We start from the raw sequence: 18,202 nt of genomic DNA, 5'->3' as shown, positions 1-18,202 counted from the left end.
CCAGAGCTTCTGCCTCCAAAACTTCCTCCTTTCATGGGTCCAAAATTTGAGGATTGATTGTTGTAATTGCCAAAATCATTATAGCTTCCACCATCTCTAAAGTTGCTTCCATCATTACCAAATCCATTCTAGCCATCCCCATTGCCACTGTATCTACCACCACCTTGACTGCTACTGAAGCCACCTCGACCACTGAAGTTCCCTCCACCACCAAAGTTGTCATTCCCACCAAAACCAACTCCATGACCACCACCAAAGTTTCCAGAACCACTTCGGCCTCTTTGGCTGGACGAAGCACTAGCCATCTCTTGCTTTAATAAGGCTTTCCTCACTTCACAGTTGTGGCCATTCACAGGATGGTATTTTTGGATGACAGTCTTGTCCACAGAGCCATGGTCATCAAATATCACAAAAGCAAAACCTCTCTTTTCGCCACTGCTTTGATCAGTCATGATCTCAATCACTTCGATTTTCCCATACTGTTCAAAATAATCTCTTAGATGATGTTCTTCAGTGTCTTCTTTAATGCCACCAACAAAAATCTTTTTCACAGTTAAGTGGGCACGAGGTCTTTGAGAATCTTCTCGAGATGGCCCTTTTTGGTTCCACAACTCTTCCATCCACCTTGTGTGGCCTTGCATTCATGGCTGCGTCTACCAACTCCACGGTGGCATATGTAACAAACCCAAAGCCTCTGGAGTGCTTGGTGTTTGGATCTCTCATTACCACACAGTCCATAAGCGTTCCCCATTGCCCAGAATGGCTCCTCAGACTCTCATCGGTTGTTTCAAAGCTCAAACCTCTGATGAGGAGCTTCTGCAACTGCTCAGGATCTCCGGGAAACTCTGACTTAGACATGACAGTGGTGGGAGGGGAGACTTTAGTGATGCTTACTCGGCAGTGTCCAGGGGCAGAAAAAGCTAGAACTATATTTGACACATACACACACAGGTTCTTTATTAGAAAATACAAAGGGCTTTCTACACTACTAGATTATGTAGCTTTTCAAAAGTTACTGTCGGTAATTTTTCTGCTTTAAATGGGCCTCTGTTGGTTGCCGAGCAACTTCCTAAAATGGGTTGTGAGTGGTGTGTCATCTTAGTGTGTTACAAAAATGCTACTGGCATATTGTCCCCACCTTAGCCCTCACACCATTTCAGGTAACCTTATTTTCCTTTCAAACCTCTATACAGATAGTGATCTCCAAAATTTTTCTTTTTCACTCCCTGAGGACAATTCTAAATTGGTGCATAACTTCTGAGCTCCCAAGATACCTTATTTGTAAATGTTTTATGTACTTAGCGCCGATGTGTGATCATTGCTAGTTGGTTTGTTGACTAAACTATCATGTCTAATGAGCATTTTTTAGAGCTCTTTATCTTATTATCCAGTACAGTCTCCAGCACAGGGCTGTGCTTAATCAGTGTTTACTGATGAATATTGACTGCATACATCTTCATCAGCAACCCTGATTGAACGATGCAGCAAGTAGTTTCTGTCAGTTGAGAACTACCATTAGATTTTTGTGCTCAAATCATTTATCTTATGCATTATGTCAAAGATCAACTCATCTGCATTCTAAAGCTCCTCCTTGTGAAATGTGACATCATATTATAGCTTAAGTTGCTTTAATCAGTTCAACATATCACATAATAAACTTCAGTGACATAAGAATTTGATTAGAAGAGGTAGAAGAAAGATGATAAAGATGATAAATGGCCTCGGAAGAAGGAAGGTGTCATTTTGAAAATTGATTTAGCAATGGAAGTTGAAACTTAAGGGAGCAATCCAGTCACCTAATGCGCACAGCCTATTCAGATGCAGTTTGCACAGGTGTTTTCTTATAGTGTATTCAGGTTGCTCTAACAAAATTAACAGACTGGGTGGCTTAAAAACAACAGACATTTATTTCTTGCAATTCTGGAGGCCACAAATCCATGATCAGGATACTAGCATGGTAGGAGCCAAGGCCCTCTTCTAGGTTACAGATTACATAGGGTATTCTCACATGGTAGAGGGGGATTAGTAAACTCTGTGGGACCTGTTTATAAAATCACTAAGTCTATTCATGAGGGCTCCACCTCATAACAAAAGCACCTTCTGAAGGCCCCAACTAATACTATCTCAATGGACATTAGGATTGCAATATATGAATTTGGGGGGGGGGCAAACATATTCAGACAAAAGCATGCATTTATACTAGATTAATTTAAAACTATGGTTGGGTTATGGCAACAGGGAAGAAGGAGAAGAAAAAAAGGATTGCAGACAGCTCTTCAAAGTCAGAAGGCAAGAACATTTCTCAAGGAGAATTGTCCAAATACAGCAGGACCTAGTCAGAGATGGGAAGTGTGACAAGTACTAGCTGCTAGCTGGGTTTTAAGGAGAAATGTGTCCCCACAAAACAGATAGACCATCAATGACCTATTCAAGTTGATTTATTGACTGCCGTCTTTCTTGAAATGGGGTACTGATTAAACGATATAAGTAGATGATACACATTTGAAACTCTTTATTAACAGTAAGAGTTAATTCCAATTATCACCCTATGGATGTAATGAAGCTGTTAATCTACTCTCTGTCCTACCATGATAGGTTTAGGAATAAAAATGACTCTGATATTGCAAATGGATATGATGAATACTTCAAGTACAGAGAGATTTTAGAATTTAAAAAACAACCAAAAAAAGAGGCAAAGGTTTACGTAGTTGCTGCTACTCACAGCTTTTGTCTGATCTAACAATTTAAATTTTGGGATATGATACATACCAGATAACTTTTAATTGGAAGTAGTTAAGTAACCATTTGGAATTATTAAATGTTTCCTTATTTGTTATTATCAAATATGTTGCTTATGTATGAGGTAACATTATTTGGAGCCTTCAAAGCAATATTCCTGAATTTAATTTCGACTTGAATCGCATATATGAAATCAGATACTCTCATACAGACCAAAAATGGCAATTTCTGGGTGATTGTTATATATGTATTGGTCTTAAAGGCTACGTTTGTACATTTAAAGGAGATTAGAATGACATGGAATAAACGAGATAAATGATATGTCTGTAACTAACAAAATAAAGTAATATGTGCTAAGAAAATTATGAGCACAGTTTTTCATATCCTCAAATTATTTCAGAGAACTATGAATTCTTTACACTGTTGCAGATTGTATTCATAAAACTCCTTTTTAAAAATGGGTTTTATTTTTATTAAGGAATTATTTGTGTATTTGATTTTGCTTTAATGAATTACCCAAAGAGACATTCTCACTTCTCTGGTTGCGGAATTACTTTGCCTGCAGTAGCTCTCTTAACAGTTACTATTTATATACAGAACACTGGGTGAAGTGTATAAACTCTTCATTTTAGTCATGACTTTGTTTCTAAACAGCTACTTAATACAAATCACTTGACATCTGAACAGTTCACTATCAGCAAACTAAGGCAGATGAATTATAACTTTTTTCCCCTTCTAAAATTTTATAATCATGTTAATTATACTACTGGATATTCTTTATAATTTTATTCCAACCATAGTAATACTATGAAAATCCTGATTATGCTGTTGTTGTTTTTTTCTCAGAAAGATAGGAAAGCCAGATGGAAATGAATGAATGACTGAAATATAATTAGATAACTGTAGGATATATGCCACAGGATCTGTCTCTAGATCATTTATTACAATAGAGACTGCCATTTGTATAGATCTCTTTTCCCATCTTTTGAAAAAGGAACTTAAAATCTTTGAACAAATTGAAATAAAGAATTTCACCCTGATTTCAACAAACTTGGTTTATTAGAGACTCCTCTGAGAACCTGAATGCAATACACTCTTAAAATAAAACTAATTAAATACAATTAACCTAATATTTATTTTAATGAATAAATAAGTAATTTCCTATAGCAATGTTGAAAAATGAGTACCAGATATGATTCCAATCTTATCAAGTGTCAAGATCTATTTAACTAAAAGTTACTTAAAAGGTTTATTTTGATCTTAAAATACCTAAGCCCTACCCATTATTTCTTGCATTTTAACTGACAGAGATTTATAGAATTAATATATATATATATATATTAATATTTGGCACTGCTCATGAGTCTACAGATCAACTGGATGGTTCTACTGAACTTACACAGGCTCAGATCACCTGACTAGAATCACTATTGTATTTGATAGGTCAACTCCCTAGGCTTATGCTAGGATAACTTCACTCATGTGTAGTGGTTGGCTGTCCCTTGGCTGTATTAGCTGGTATAGGCTGAGCTAACAGCATTGTTCAATAATCCAGGAATTTAATATTGGCTTATCCAAATTTAGCAAGGGTTTGAGAAAGAGTAAGTAGAAACTCAAAAGATCTTTTGGGTCTAGGCTGAAAATTGACACACCAACCACTCTCTTCCATTCTATTTTCCAAGGCAAGTCACAAGGCCAGCCTAAATTTAAGGGGTGGAAAATAGACTCCATCCCCATAACAGCTGCAGCTGCAAAGTGACATTGCGTAAGTCTTGGATATACAGCACTGATGAATTGAGGCCACTTTTTAAAGCAACTGATCATAAAGAATAGGGGAAAAATACATAGCTTGGAAATAGAACCAAATCTATCAAAGATATTAAACTATAATGAAAGATGCAATAAAGTAGTCATGGAAAATTTAAAAATATATTGTTACAATATTAAAGTTTGGAAAAATAGTTTTGTACATTAATATTACATATAGTATATATATTTTAATCATATCTATATTTATATATCCATGTCATCATAACATGAGTAATGATAATTTAAATTCTGAAGTGCCAAAAATTTATTCAAAAGACACAAAAGATTTATTGCATCTTTAAACATTGAAAAGAACGAATCCAGGCCTAACTCAATTTGAGCCTTAGCAAATCTACCCATCTCAAAATATGGAGATATTAACAAAACTTTTAAAGTTTGAAAATAGGGATCCCTGGGTGGTGCAGCAGTTTGGCACCTGCCTTTGGCCCGGGGCGCGATCCTGGAGACCCGGGATCGAATCCCACGTGGGGCTCCCGGTGCATGGAGCCTGCTTCTCCCTCTGCCTGTGTCTCTGCCTCTCTCTCTCTCTCTCTCTGTGACTATCATAAATAAATAAAAATTTTAAAAAATAAATAAATAAAGTTTGAAAATAAGTTTACAATAGGCACAAAACAGTTGACTAATTTTTAATTACAAATTTAATATCCAATTATTTTTGAAATAGGAAGCCACTCTCTCAGGTTGATAATTTTGGTTTGATGTCAAAGAGCTCTTCATAACATATAACTCAATAAAAAATTTACACATTTCTTAAACTCTTCATGCTACTCATGATAACAATTGTTTTTACTTAGAAAATAATAGCTAAAACATTGGACATTCAAAGAGTATTATTTTATATAACAGAATTAAAGCAGTTAGAAAGGGCTTCAGGAATTTTGAGTAAAACTTCTACAATGAAATAAAAATATGAAAGGATTGTGATCAATGTATTTCCTATTATTCACAGTATATTAATTTAGAATATAAAATAATTTAGTTGACTTTGAATCAAGCAATTAATTTGCGCCAGGTATTTTACTAAAATGATTACATCTAATTATTATAACAACATTTTGAATACCATTTTTAATAAGATTTAAATTTTTTTTATTTTTAAGATTTTAATTTTTTTTAATTTATTTATTCATGAGAGACACAGAGAGAGAGGCAGAAACACAAACAAAGGGAGAAGCAGGCTCCCTCTGGGGAGCCGGATGTGGGACTGGATCCCAGGACTCTGGGATCATGACCTGAGCTGAAGGCAGACACTCAACCACTGAACCACTCCAGGTGTCCAATAAGGTTGTATTTTAGAGCAGTTTTATGTTCAAAGCAAAATGAAGGTACTGAGATTTTGTATTTCCCCTCTGCCTCCACACATGCATAGGCTCCCCCATTACCAACACTCTCCACTGTAGTGGTTCATTTATTACAACTAGTGAACCTACATTAACACATCGTTATCACCCAGAGTCCTCAGGTTTTATTAGGATCCATGCTTGGTGCTGGATATACTGAGTTCGAACAAATGTATAATGACATGCATCTATCATTATAGTATCATACAGAGTCCGTTTCACTACCCTAAAAATCCTCTATGCCCCACCTATTCATCTCTCCTTCTCCCAACTCCCGGTAATCACTGGTCTTTCTAGTCTCTCCATAGTTTTGCCTCTTCAGGTGTGTCATAGTGTTGGAATTACATTATGTAACCTTTTCAGATTGGTTTCTTTCACTGAGTATCATGCATTTAAGGTTCTTACATTTCTTACATGTCTTTTTATGGCTTGATAGTGTATTCTTTTTTAGTGCTGAATAGTATTCCATTGTGTGGCTATATCACTTCTTGGCCTTTTGGCTAAGATCAAGTGTAGCACTGTATGGATATACCAGGTTTATTCACTCACCTACTGGTTGTTTTCAGGTTTGGGCAGTTATGAAGAAAGTTGGTATAACATCCACATATAGGTTGGTTTGGGGTTTCTTTTTTCTTTTCTTCTTTTTTTGGACATAGGTTTTGATTCATTTGGGTAAATACCAAGGAGTATGATTGCTGGATCATAAGATAGAGTAGGTTTAATTTTGTAAGAAGCTGCCAGTCGGTCTTCTAAGGTGGCTGTGCCATTTTGCATTCCCACTGGTATTGAATGAGAGCTCCTGTCTCCCCACATAGTCACCAGCATGTGGTTTTGTCAGAGCTCTGGATTTGAAAGTGTGTAGCAATACTTTCATTCCACTGGTGATATTAGATGCAAGGTGTCTTTTTATATGCTTATTTGCCCTTCACATATCTTCTTTAGTTATTATTATCATTTTGAAAATAAAGGATATGAAAATCAGAGTTTAAGTAGTTTGTCAAGGTGACACAGCTGAGAAAGGTTGAGAGTTAAATCCTCTATATATCATCCAATTTCAAAGCTCATGCTATTTCTACCATAATGTAGTGTTCTTTGGTCCATCCCAACTGTAATATTCCACTATTTAGAGATAATATATTTGAAAGTCCTTTCCTGAGTTTATATTAAAGTAATTAAATGACTCCTTTTTAGTAGTTTCTCAGAAAAGACTATCCAAAATATACGTTCTTATTTGATGCTTTTTCACGTATGCAAATATTGGGGACGACACTTTGGCTTCTTCCAGTATACCATTAACCAAGGGATCCCTTTACCTCCTTATTTCAAAGATAATATCCCTAAACAACTGCAAATACTTTTACTTTAATAACCCAAGATCATAAGAAACATCACACATTCAACCATCATTCAGTTATTTAATAAGTTTTAATTAGGCACTCACTGTTCACCCTTCCTTTATATACAGAAGAGACAATGAGATTAAATATGGTGGTAACATTGTGAAGAAAAAAGCAGTACTACAGATAAATGCTAATTGACTTCAAGAAAAATAAAGGCAACTACGAACTGACATATTCCTTTTATTCAAATAACAGCTACAGTTTTGAATATGAACTAAATCCAAAAGAAGTAAAAATTAGAGAGGCAGAATGAATGAATTAGTATTGTTAGTGTAGCTTATTTGTTTTTAAAATGCAGTCTAGGTAATAATAAAAAGAAAAAAGCTGAGCCAAGGAACAAAAAAGGCATTAGATCTTCATTATTATGTCTGATTGTCAGGAAAAACTAAGATGTAGGTTGAGGTCAGAGTATCCTCTTGTGTTGTGATAAGCTTTGGTCAAATTTATTACAGAAAACCAAGCTATATAACGATGTGTACTGAAGTGGAAGATTAAGAATAACCCCTAGGTGCACATGGGAATCTCCTGTACTCAAATAAGTAGGTAATAAAAGATTTTTAAAGATTTTTCTATGTATGGGAGTCAACACTCAGATTCACAGATCCTGCCAAACTTGAAAAATCAGGGTCAATGCAATTGTATTCTTTATCTTGCATCTCTATCAAGCTTTCTGTTTCAAAAAATTGTAAAAGTTACCCATGTTTTTCTAAGGGGATAAGGAACAAATCATAAAACTGGATAAACGCACAGGGCTGGAACTATCTTGCTCAACTATTTCTTTTCTTCTTTGGGATTATTTGCTTTCAAAGAGGTTGCATTCTTCTCTGCTCCTTTATTCCATTAATTTAAATTATGGTGAAAATCTACCTAAAATAAGAAGCCTATAGGTGTACAACCAACTTAGGACAAGATGAGACTGCTTAATTTGAACGTTGCATGAGAATACCCTTTGCTGCCAAAAATTTAAGTTATAAACTTGCCATTGGCAGTTAAAAAGGAAAATGCTATTTTGATCTCAATCTGCTCGAGTCCTATTTTTGCTTCTTTACACTTTAGAACTCAGAGAGAGAAGATGGCTACTATTTATTGGACTCCTTCCAAATCTACAGGTATCAGACATGTAAATTATTCACTATTTACTCTGGGTTGTTAGAGATGTAAATTTCTCCATAGCTGGGATATTAAGGAGTATCTAGGGAACTATACCTGTGAAAGAGGGAGGCAAACAGGAGTAGCCAGCAGCAGCTGAACTGTAACTCAGTACAACAGAAGCCTCATCAACATCATGGGCAGTTATACTGCTGGGATGACCCTCAAGAGATTTCCCGAACTAGCTTTTTTCATCCTTGTACCTTTCAGTTATTGGATACAGGCCCACTCTTGGGAGGAATCTTAGCCTTCAGAAAAAGAAATCATGTGGGACTAAAGAAGAAATCATGTGGTCAACCACAGTGTTCACTTACTTCATATAATCAGTTTACCCTTTCTGGAAACTGTTAGCTCCAGATTCTGGTTGGTCTCTTTGTCTGGGGAAACTCACAAGAGGATGGTTAGCAAGATGAACTACAGTCTCTGCCACTGTAGCTAGCCTGCCAGTTGCAACTGACGCATAACCTTCCATCTCTATTGCCCTTTCTATATCTTTTACTGTTTACTAGCAGTTTTAATGGCCTGGAAGGCTTACCCAGGCTCTTATTCCTGAGTATTCTTTGGCCCTGGTCACCATGCCCTACCCAGGTCTGATTGCCGCACTTGCACATTTCCATCTCACCTGGGCAGAGCACTCCAAGAGATGATCCAAGGAATCAACAGTGCCAAACCCATTCTTACCTGATCCCATTGTGAGGCCTCAGTTCTTCCTCTTTCTGATGATCAAACTTAATTTGTCCTACCAGGATGATGTCCACCCTCCTTGTCCACAGGTCTCCTGTTCCAATTGGTGGTCCTATTAAAATTGTAAAAGGAACCTTCAAACAGCCCCCATGGTAAGCAGGAGCTCTAAAACCGTAAAGCCCAGAAATGTAGGGATGAATTATCTTAGGGATCTTAGGCTGCCATAACAAAATACCACAGAATGGGTGGTTTAAACAACAAAAATTTATTTTCTTACAGCTCTTGATGGTGGCAAGTCCAAGAACAAGGTTCTGGTAAGGCTTAGTTTCTGGCGAGAACTCTTTTCCTGGCTTGCTCGAGGCGGCCTCCTTGTTTTGTGCTCACGTGACCTTACTTCAGTGATGCATGCAAAAAGGGAAAGCTAGCTCTCTGGTGTCTTTTCTCTTAAGGAAACTTATTCTATAAAATCTGGCTCCACCCTTGGGACTTTATTTAATATGATTACTTCCCTGGAGGCCCTGTGTCCAAATACTCAGTCCACACTGAGAAATGGACTTTGGTATATAAATTTTGAGGGAACAGCAACATTCAGCCTATAATACTCTCAAAGTTAGTCACTGAGAGTGTTAAGTGTGTTCGTGATCCCATGTGAGGTAAATAATCCTGTCTGTTCCAGTGGAACACAACATCTCTGCATTTTCTGATAGTAGTGATTGTCAAGACTCCATGGGCAAGAAAGACAATAGAATATATGTGGATTCTGATCAAGATGAATTGCTTCTCCTTCTGGAGTAGAAGAGAAAAAAATATATAATCAGCTTGCCACCAAGTGCTTAGGTGTTCTCTTTGAGGCACTGTGCCCAGTCAAGGGTTCAGTTGCTGGCAAGCAGGACATTCATTGGTAAAAGTAGTTACCAACCTTGTTAATGGGGACCCATGTGTGTGGTCCATAAAAAAACCCTCCATCCTGACAACATAGTCACTTTGTTTTATGTGTCCTGTGCCAATACTGGAATGGTCACTCAACAAAACTGATCTATAGGATGCCATCACTGGCATTTGGTAAGTCATCTCCCTTCAGCCAAGGCAATGCCTGAAGAGGGTGTGATCTATTAACCCTTAGCAGGCAATACTCTTGGCAGCCAGGGAAAGTATAGCTCAGTCTTGAAGGGGAAAATGTTTCTGGTGACAAACCATGTCATATCATTTATAAGCATTATTTACATGTGACTTTTTTGATTAACCACACCGTTCATTCTATTCAAAGCTTTCAAGCTAGGCATAAATTTAAATATTTTCTGATTTTGATTAATCAAGTTTCCTACTCAAAGTTATAGAATACTTAAGATTTGAGAACAGTACACATACAGTTTGTTATTTTTTTTGAAAAAAAAAGTTATTTGTACCTTTTCATGATCCATGTATGTTCCTCAAAGCACTAGCCAATCCTATGGCACATCTTGACAGTATACATCCTAATTATAGGGTGTACTCTGCTTTATATAATTCATACTTTATAAGTTAGTTGTTTATTTGAATCAGCATGTAAATGAATATGTAAAAGAAAATGATTTCTAATTATATTCAGACATCATTCAAATGACAAATGCATACATGCTTATTTAAATAAATATTTAAATTCACAAAGATTACTAAATCCAATAACTGAGTCCGGACCACTTTGTCATCCAAATCTGCAATGCTAAACTCACTTCAATTGCATAGCCATATGAGAACATTTTTATTGTTCTTTTCCTTCTGTTCTTTTCATTCTTCCTTTCTATTACCCTTCTTACCTTCCTTCCTTATTCTTATGTTTTCTTTATTCCTTCCTTTTTAAGTTTTAAATTTTCTGTAACATTTTGCAATCTGTTATCTGTTCCTGTCTTAACAAATTCCTTAAGCCTTTTCCTATAATAGTGACCTTAAATGGTCTGTGATCTATTTGTTAAAAGCCTGATGTAGCCTGTAACCAATTCTATATCACATTTAGATGAATAGGGACACCTGGGTGGCTCAGCAGTTGAGCATCTGCCCTTGGCTCAGGGCGTGATCCTGGAGTCCCGGATCGAGTCCCACATCCGGCTCCCTGCATGGAGCCTGCTTCTCCCTCTGCCTGTGTCTCTGCCTCTGTGTGTGTGTGTGTGTGTGTGTGTGTGTGTCTCATGAATAAATAAATAAAAACTTTAAAAAAAAATTAGATGAGTAAAGTATCAGTCCCTACTACTCAGATAGGAAAGCCATATAAGAATGGTCTTTGAAAAAAAAATAACAAAAGGAATGGTCTTTGTATAAAAAATTAAGATTTATTAGCACGATAAGCAGTAACTGCAGAGATTTTAGATTCTTTGGACACATGGAAAGAGGCCTGAAGCCTCGATTATAATTAAGAGCAGGGTGCCAGAACCAGTCAGTTTCGTCTAATTAAGAGTATGGGGGATTTGGGGTTTTTTAGTTGGTTGACTGTTTGACTAGTCATTTGGTTGTTTAGCTGGTTGCTTTCTGGCAAAGATGTGGTGGAAGAACCAAGAAGACACGTGGAGATTGAGAAAGCAAGGAAGAACAACATAGAGCAACATGGTGGGAGGGTAAAAGTTGATTTGAGCGAAACATCAAACAAATTTTTAAGAACAGGTGTGTGTAATATTCAACTTCATATGTAGTTGTCAAGTTATAGATCTCTTCCATGTATCCATTAAAGCTATCTACAGAGGAATGTGCCTTTTACGAAAATTACTTATTTCAGCAAAAGTGTATACATGTCCTGTTTAAAAATGTTAACTATTTATGAATCTTTCCATTAAAAAGTAAAAATGCTCTTTTCTCTCTGGACAATGGAGAATATAAAAGTAATAATGCAGGATCCCTGAGTAGCTCAGTGGTTTAGCGCTGCCTTCAGCCCAGGGTGTGATCCTGGAGACCCTGGATCGAGTCCCACATCCGGCTCCCTGCATGGAGCTTGTTTCTCCCTCTGCCTGTGTGTGTCTGTCTCTCTCTTCTCTCTCTATGTCTCTCATGAATAAATAAATACAATCTTAAAAAAATGGAATAATGCATGTAGAATACTGAGAATGGTCCTAAATTAAATTAATTCAGCAGAGGCAAGAGGTCCCCTTTTTGGTGGGACTTTGAAACCATTACCTTAAATGGTCTATGATCTATTTGTTTACAAATGTCTGAGAAGGCATGTGGCTTTCGATAATGCGTGAATGGAAGTTAAGTCAACTTTAGGTATAGCTTACAGAGAAGAATCACTTTGGCTGGAAGAAGAGTTATTTTGTTAAGATTTTTCCTATTCAGGCATTGACTTATATGACTAATAACTGTTGAGCACACATGGTCCAGGCAATATAAAGGCCACTGTGCATGCCGTGGTCAAGGAGACAGACCCAGTCTTGGTCTTCAGGAAGCTTATAATCTAGAGAAGACTGCAAGGAAACAGCAAATATGGAATAAAAAATAAGCAAAATTTGCAGCTTGTGATATATGTTACCAGGGAAATAAAAAAGTAGTGTGATTGGTAAATCAGAGTGATTTCATGCATAGGGAAAAGGAAATGCACTCTGAGAAGAAATTGGAGCAGTAGAGTGATAATATAAAGAAGCAGTCAATATTAAATTATTTAAGGGGTGTCCAGGTGGCTCAGTCGATTAAGCCTCTTACTTGGTTTTGGTTCAGGTCATGATCTCAGGGTCTTGGGATCCAGCCCGATGTCATGCTCCCTGGTCAGCAGGGAGTCTGCTTCCCCTCTGTCTCCTCTGTTCCTCTCCCTGTTTGTGCTCTCTCTCTCTCTCTCTCTCTCTCTCTCTCTCAAATAAATAAATAAAGCTTTAAAAAATAACTTGATCTGTAAAATTATTTTTGAAAATTAAAAGAGTAGCTTTGGGATAAGCAAAACATCAGGTTAAATTAAAAAAGCAAAGTTTTAAAGTAAATATTGATAGTAATCTTTTTCCTGGAGAATAAAATAAAATCACTTGGACTGAGACATAGGGAAAAGTGAGGAAAGACTATTAAGTAGGTTTAGAAGGAGCCAACAGATGCAAAGTCCAATTTAATGTAAAAAAATAAAAAAAAAATCTTCAATAATTTCTGTGGATTCAGGCTACTACTCCTGGATAATCACTGTTATAAATTTACTAAACATTATCGTTACCATTATTTGCTTTGAAAAGTTTGCTGTAGTCTGGATATGTGCTGATTTAATATCTCTAAAACTGCCTTGTTACAAAGTAACTTAAAATGTTAAATACACATAACATTCCTTTATTTTTTTTATTTTTTAGATTTCTTTATTGGAGTTCAATTTGCCAACATTTAGCATAACACCCAGTGCTAATTCCAAGTGCCCCCCTCAGTGCCCATCACCCAGTCACCCCAACCCCTCATCCGCCTCCCCTTCCACTACTCCTTGTTCATTTCCCAGAGTTAGGTGTCTCTCATGTTTTGTCACCCTCACTGATATTTTCACTCATTTTCTCTCCTTTCCCTTTATTCCCTTTCACTAATTTTTATATTTCCCAAATGAAGAGACCATATAATGTTTGTCCTTCTCCAACTGACTTATTTCACTCAAGACAATACCCTCCAGGTCCCTCCACATCAAAGCAAATAGTGGGTATTTGTCGTTTCTAATGGCTCAGTAATATTCCATTGTATACATAGACCACAGCTTCTTTATCCATCATCTTTCACTGGACGCCGAGGCTCCTTCCACAGTTTGGCTATTGTGGACATTGCTGCTAGAAACATCGGGGTGCAGGTGTCCCGACGTTTCATTGCATCTGAATCTTTGGAGTAAATCCCAGCAGTGCAATTGCTGGGTGTAGGGCAGGTCTATTTTTAACTCTTTGAGGAACCTCCACACAGTTTTCCAGAGTGGCTGCACCAGGTCATATTCCCACCAACAGTGCAAGAGGGTTCCCCTTCTCCACATCGTCGGCAACATTTGTGGTTTCCTGCCTTGTTAATTTTCCCCATTCTCACTGGTGTGAGGTGGTATCTTATTGTGGTTTTGATTTGTGTTTCCCTGATGGCAAGTGATGTGGAGCATTTTCTCATGTGCATGTTGGCCATGTCTATGTCTTCCACTGTGAGATTTCTGTTCATGTCTTTTGCCCATTTCATGACTGGATTGTTTGTTTCTTTGCTGTTGAGTTTAATAAGTTCTTTATAGACCTTGCATACTAGCCCTTTATCTGAGAGGTCATTTGCAAATATCTTCTCCCATGTGTAGGTTGTCTTTTAGTTTTGTTGACTGTTTCTTTTGCTGTGCAGAAGCTTTTTATCTTGGTGATGTCCCAATAATTCATTTTTGCTTTTGTTTTTCTTCCCTTCATGGATGTATCTTGCAAGAAGTTGTTGTGCTCACAGTCAAAAAAGGGTGTTGCCTGTGTTCTCCTCTAGGATTTTGATGGAATCTTGTCTCACATTTAGATCTTTCATCCATTCTGAGTTTATCTTTGTGTATGGTGCAAGAGAGTGGTCTAGTTTCATTCTTCTGCATGTGGATGTCCAATTTTCCCAGCACCATTTATTGAAGAGACTGTATTTTTTCCAGTGGATAGTCTTTCCTGCCTTGTCAAATATTAGTTGACCATAAAGTTGAGGGTCCACTTCTGGATTCTCTATTCTGTTCCATTGATCTATGTGTCTGTTTTTGTGCCAGGACCACACTGTCTTGATGACCACAGCTTTGTAGTACAACCTGGAATCTGGCATTGTGATGCCCCCAGCTATGGTTTTCTTTTTTAATATTCCCCTGGTGGGCAGCCCTGGTGGCACAGCGGTTTTGCTCCGCCTGCAGCCCAGGGTGGGATCCTGGAGACCCTGGATCGAGTCCCACGTCGGGCTCTCTGCATGGAGCCTGCTTCTCCCTCTGCCTGTGTCTCTGCCTCTCTCTCTCTCTGTGTCTCTATGAATAAATAAATAAAATTTAAAAAATAATAATAATATTCCCCTGGCTATTCAGGGTCTTTTCTGATTCCACACAAATCTTAAGATGATTTGTTCTAATTCTGTGCGAAAGTCCATGGTATTTTGATAGGGATTGCATTAAATGTGTAAATTGCCCTGGGTAACATTGACATTTTCAAAATATTAATTCTTCCAATCCATAAGCATGGAATATTTTTCAATCTCTTTGTGTCTTCCTCAATTTCTTTCAGAAGTGTTCCGTAGTTTTTAGGGTATAGATCCTAACCTCTTTGGTTAGGTTTATTCCTAGGTATCTTATGCTTTTGGGTGCAATTGTAAATGGGATTGACTCCTTAATTTCTCTTTCTTCAGTCTCATTGTTAGTGTATAGAAATGCCACTGACTTCTGGGCATTGATTTTGTATCCTGCCACACTGCCGAATTGCTGTATGAGTGGGATGGAGTCTTGGGGTGGAGTCTTTTGGGTTTTCTATGTACAGTATCATGTCATCTGCAAAGAGGGAAAGTTTGACTTCTTTGCCAATTTGAATGCTTTTTATTTCTTTTTGTTGCCTGATTGCTGAAGCTAGGACTTCTAGTACTATGTTGAAAACAGTGGTGAGAGTGGACATCCCTGTCCTGTTCCTGATCTTAGGGGAAAGGTTCCCAATCATAACATTCTTTTAAATGCAGATGCCATCTCATGATAAAGTTAGTGAAAACCTCATAGTTGAAAATTTTTAAATTTCATTTCTTTCATAGAAGTTTAACGACAACAGGAATTGCTCTCTCATCCTAAATATAATAAATAGAAAACTGAATGAAACATTAGAAAGAACTGTCTTCAGACTGGCCAATGTGTAGCAGAAGTTGCTGAGCCTTGAGAAGGAGTTGAAACTCCAAGAGCCCTGCCAGTCTCTCTGAATTAAAGAGACAAAGATCCTGTTTTGAAAAAGACTAGAAGCTAGATTATTCTTGGTACAGTCCCATAAAGGAGATAGCTAAACACAGAATGAGCTCCAGAAATATGAGGAGTCCACTTACATGTTAAGTACTATCTGTGCATAAAGCTAGAACTTGAAAGTCCTTAAGATCAAGGAAAGAACCACCCATGAATAAGCAGGTCAAACCATTCTCAGAGTGTGTGGGGCTAGGAAGAGTTTCTAATCCCAGCAGCAAGAAAAACAAAATCTCGTAAAGACAGGGCATTGAGTAGACACCCGCAGAGGGCCATGCCCTAGTACCCGGGCTAGGTTGGACCTAGGGTAAGAGTACTCCAGACTCACCTAATCATATGGAAAAGCAAGTCTCTAAAAGATGGAACTGATCTTCACTAATTTATGTGTGTGCAAGAACAAAGTCCATATTTTGTGAATACAACACTCAAAACACAAAATCCATGATGTATAATATCCAAACAAAAGTAGTCAGCTAGTAAAGATGCAATAAAATATAAAATATAAACAGTTAAAAAATTAATAACAATTACAAAGAAGATAAAATAGGAGAATACCTTAAAATACCTATTATAAATGTTACGACTATGCTCAGGGATGTAAAGGAAAACTTGAACAGAGTGAGGTAGAAAATAAAAGATAAGAAAGGACATGGATAGAACTTCTATATATGAAAAATAAAGTGACTTAAAGAATAAACATGGAGTGCCTGGGTGGCTCAATCAGTTCAGCACCCAACTCCTGATCTGGGCTCAGGTCATGATATCAGGGTGGTGAGATGGAACCCCTGCAAGGGGCTTTTTGCTGGGCGTGGAGCCTGCTTAAAATTTTCTCTCTCCCTCTGCCTCTGCCTCTGCCCCTTCTTTCTGAAAAACAAAAACAAAACAAAAAAACCCAAAACAACAACAACAAAAACAACAAACCCCAACCAACAACAACAACAACAAACCCCAACAACAGCAACAAAAAACCCCAAAACATCAACAGGAAAAAACAGATATTTTATTTTCTAAAAATAGTGGAAACTATAAAACCCCAAATACAAAAAGGTAAAATAACTTCATGAGAACAAACGTAAAATAAATCACTAATAGAGCAAATGGCTGAAAACAACTAATAAAAAGAATCTATTAAAGCAGTCAAACCAAAACCAAACATTATATATGGAGGAAGAAAAGATAAAAATTTTATACCCAGAACTCCATACCCAGTAAATTTTTTTTTTAAATAAAGGTAAATAAAAGAGTTTAGAGAAATGAAATCTGGGAGAATTCTTTATTAATTTACCTGTAATACTCGAATGTTTTAAAAAGTCTTTCAAGCAAAAGGAAAATAATCCCAAGTACAAATTTGTATATACACAGTTGAAGGAATAACGTCATGAATGGTAGATATGGTGTTCCCTATTTTTAATATATTTAAAAGGTAATTGACATTTATTGTGTTTAATAGTATGTTCTGGGGAGATCCCTGGATGGCTCAGTGGTTTAGCATCTGCCTTTGGCCCAATCGTGATCCTGGAGTCCCAGGATCGAGTCCCATGCCCAGCTCCCTGCATGGAGCCTGCTTCTCCCTCTGCCTGTGTCTGCCTCTCTCTCTCTGTGTCTCTCATGAACAAATAAATAAAATCTTAAAAAAAATAGTGTAATCAAAGTGAAATGAAGCCAGAAATAGCACAAAAGATAAATCATTTCCCTAAACATCAGTGACCTAAACCAAAACAATTGAATTAAAACATAATTTAATTTAATTTAAATAATATAATTCAAATATTCCTGATATCCACATTAGGAATGAAAAGGTTAATTTAATTTTTATATATTTAAGACTTTGTTTAATATTATTTCAACATGTAATCAATAAAAATCATTGATATAGTTTGCATTTTATTCTACATCATTGAAATATGCAGGGCATTTTACACTTATAGCACATATTTCAGTAATTAATTCAGCAACATTTCTAAGCTCAACAGTCACACATAGCTAGTGGCCACTATACCAAAGCATGTAAATATAAACACATTAATTAAAATACAGTCATGGGATAGTAATGATAAAAGGAAAGACCAAACAACAACAAAAATATGGCATCATGAATATGAACAGCATTGTCAGATAAAAGGGAAAAAAAGACCACACTGTTCCAATAAAGTGGTTTAAATATATACAGACACGTATAATAAAAA

At 36.8% G+C, this 18,202-nt stretch overlaps 1 pseudogene; it reads left to right on the top strand.

The window, feature by feature from the left end:
- Positions 1-589: 589 nt before the first annotated feature.
- LOC140598431 (band 4.1-like protein 3 pseudogene) overlaps positions 590-18,202 on the top strand; it is a 31,854-nt pseudogene continuing 14,241 nt past the window's right edge.

This window comes from Vulpes vulpes, chromosome 4, assembly GCF_048418805.1.
Source record: "Vulpes vulpes isolate BD-2025 chromosome 4, VulVul3, whole genome shotgun sequence".
Lineage (NCBI taxonomy): Eukaryota > Metazoa > Chordata > Mammalia > Carnivora > Canidae > Vulpes > Vulpes vulpes.
This window is presented reverse-complemented; position numbering and strand designations above follow the sequence as displayed.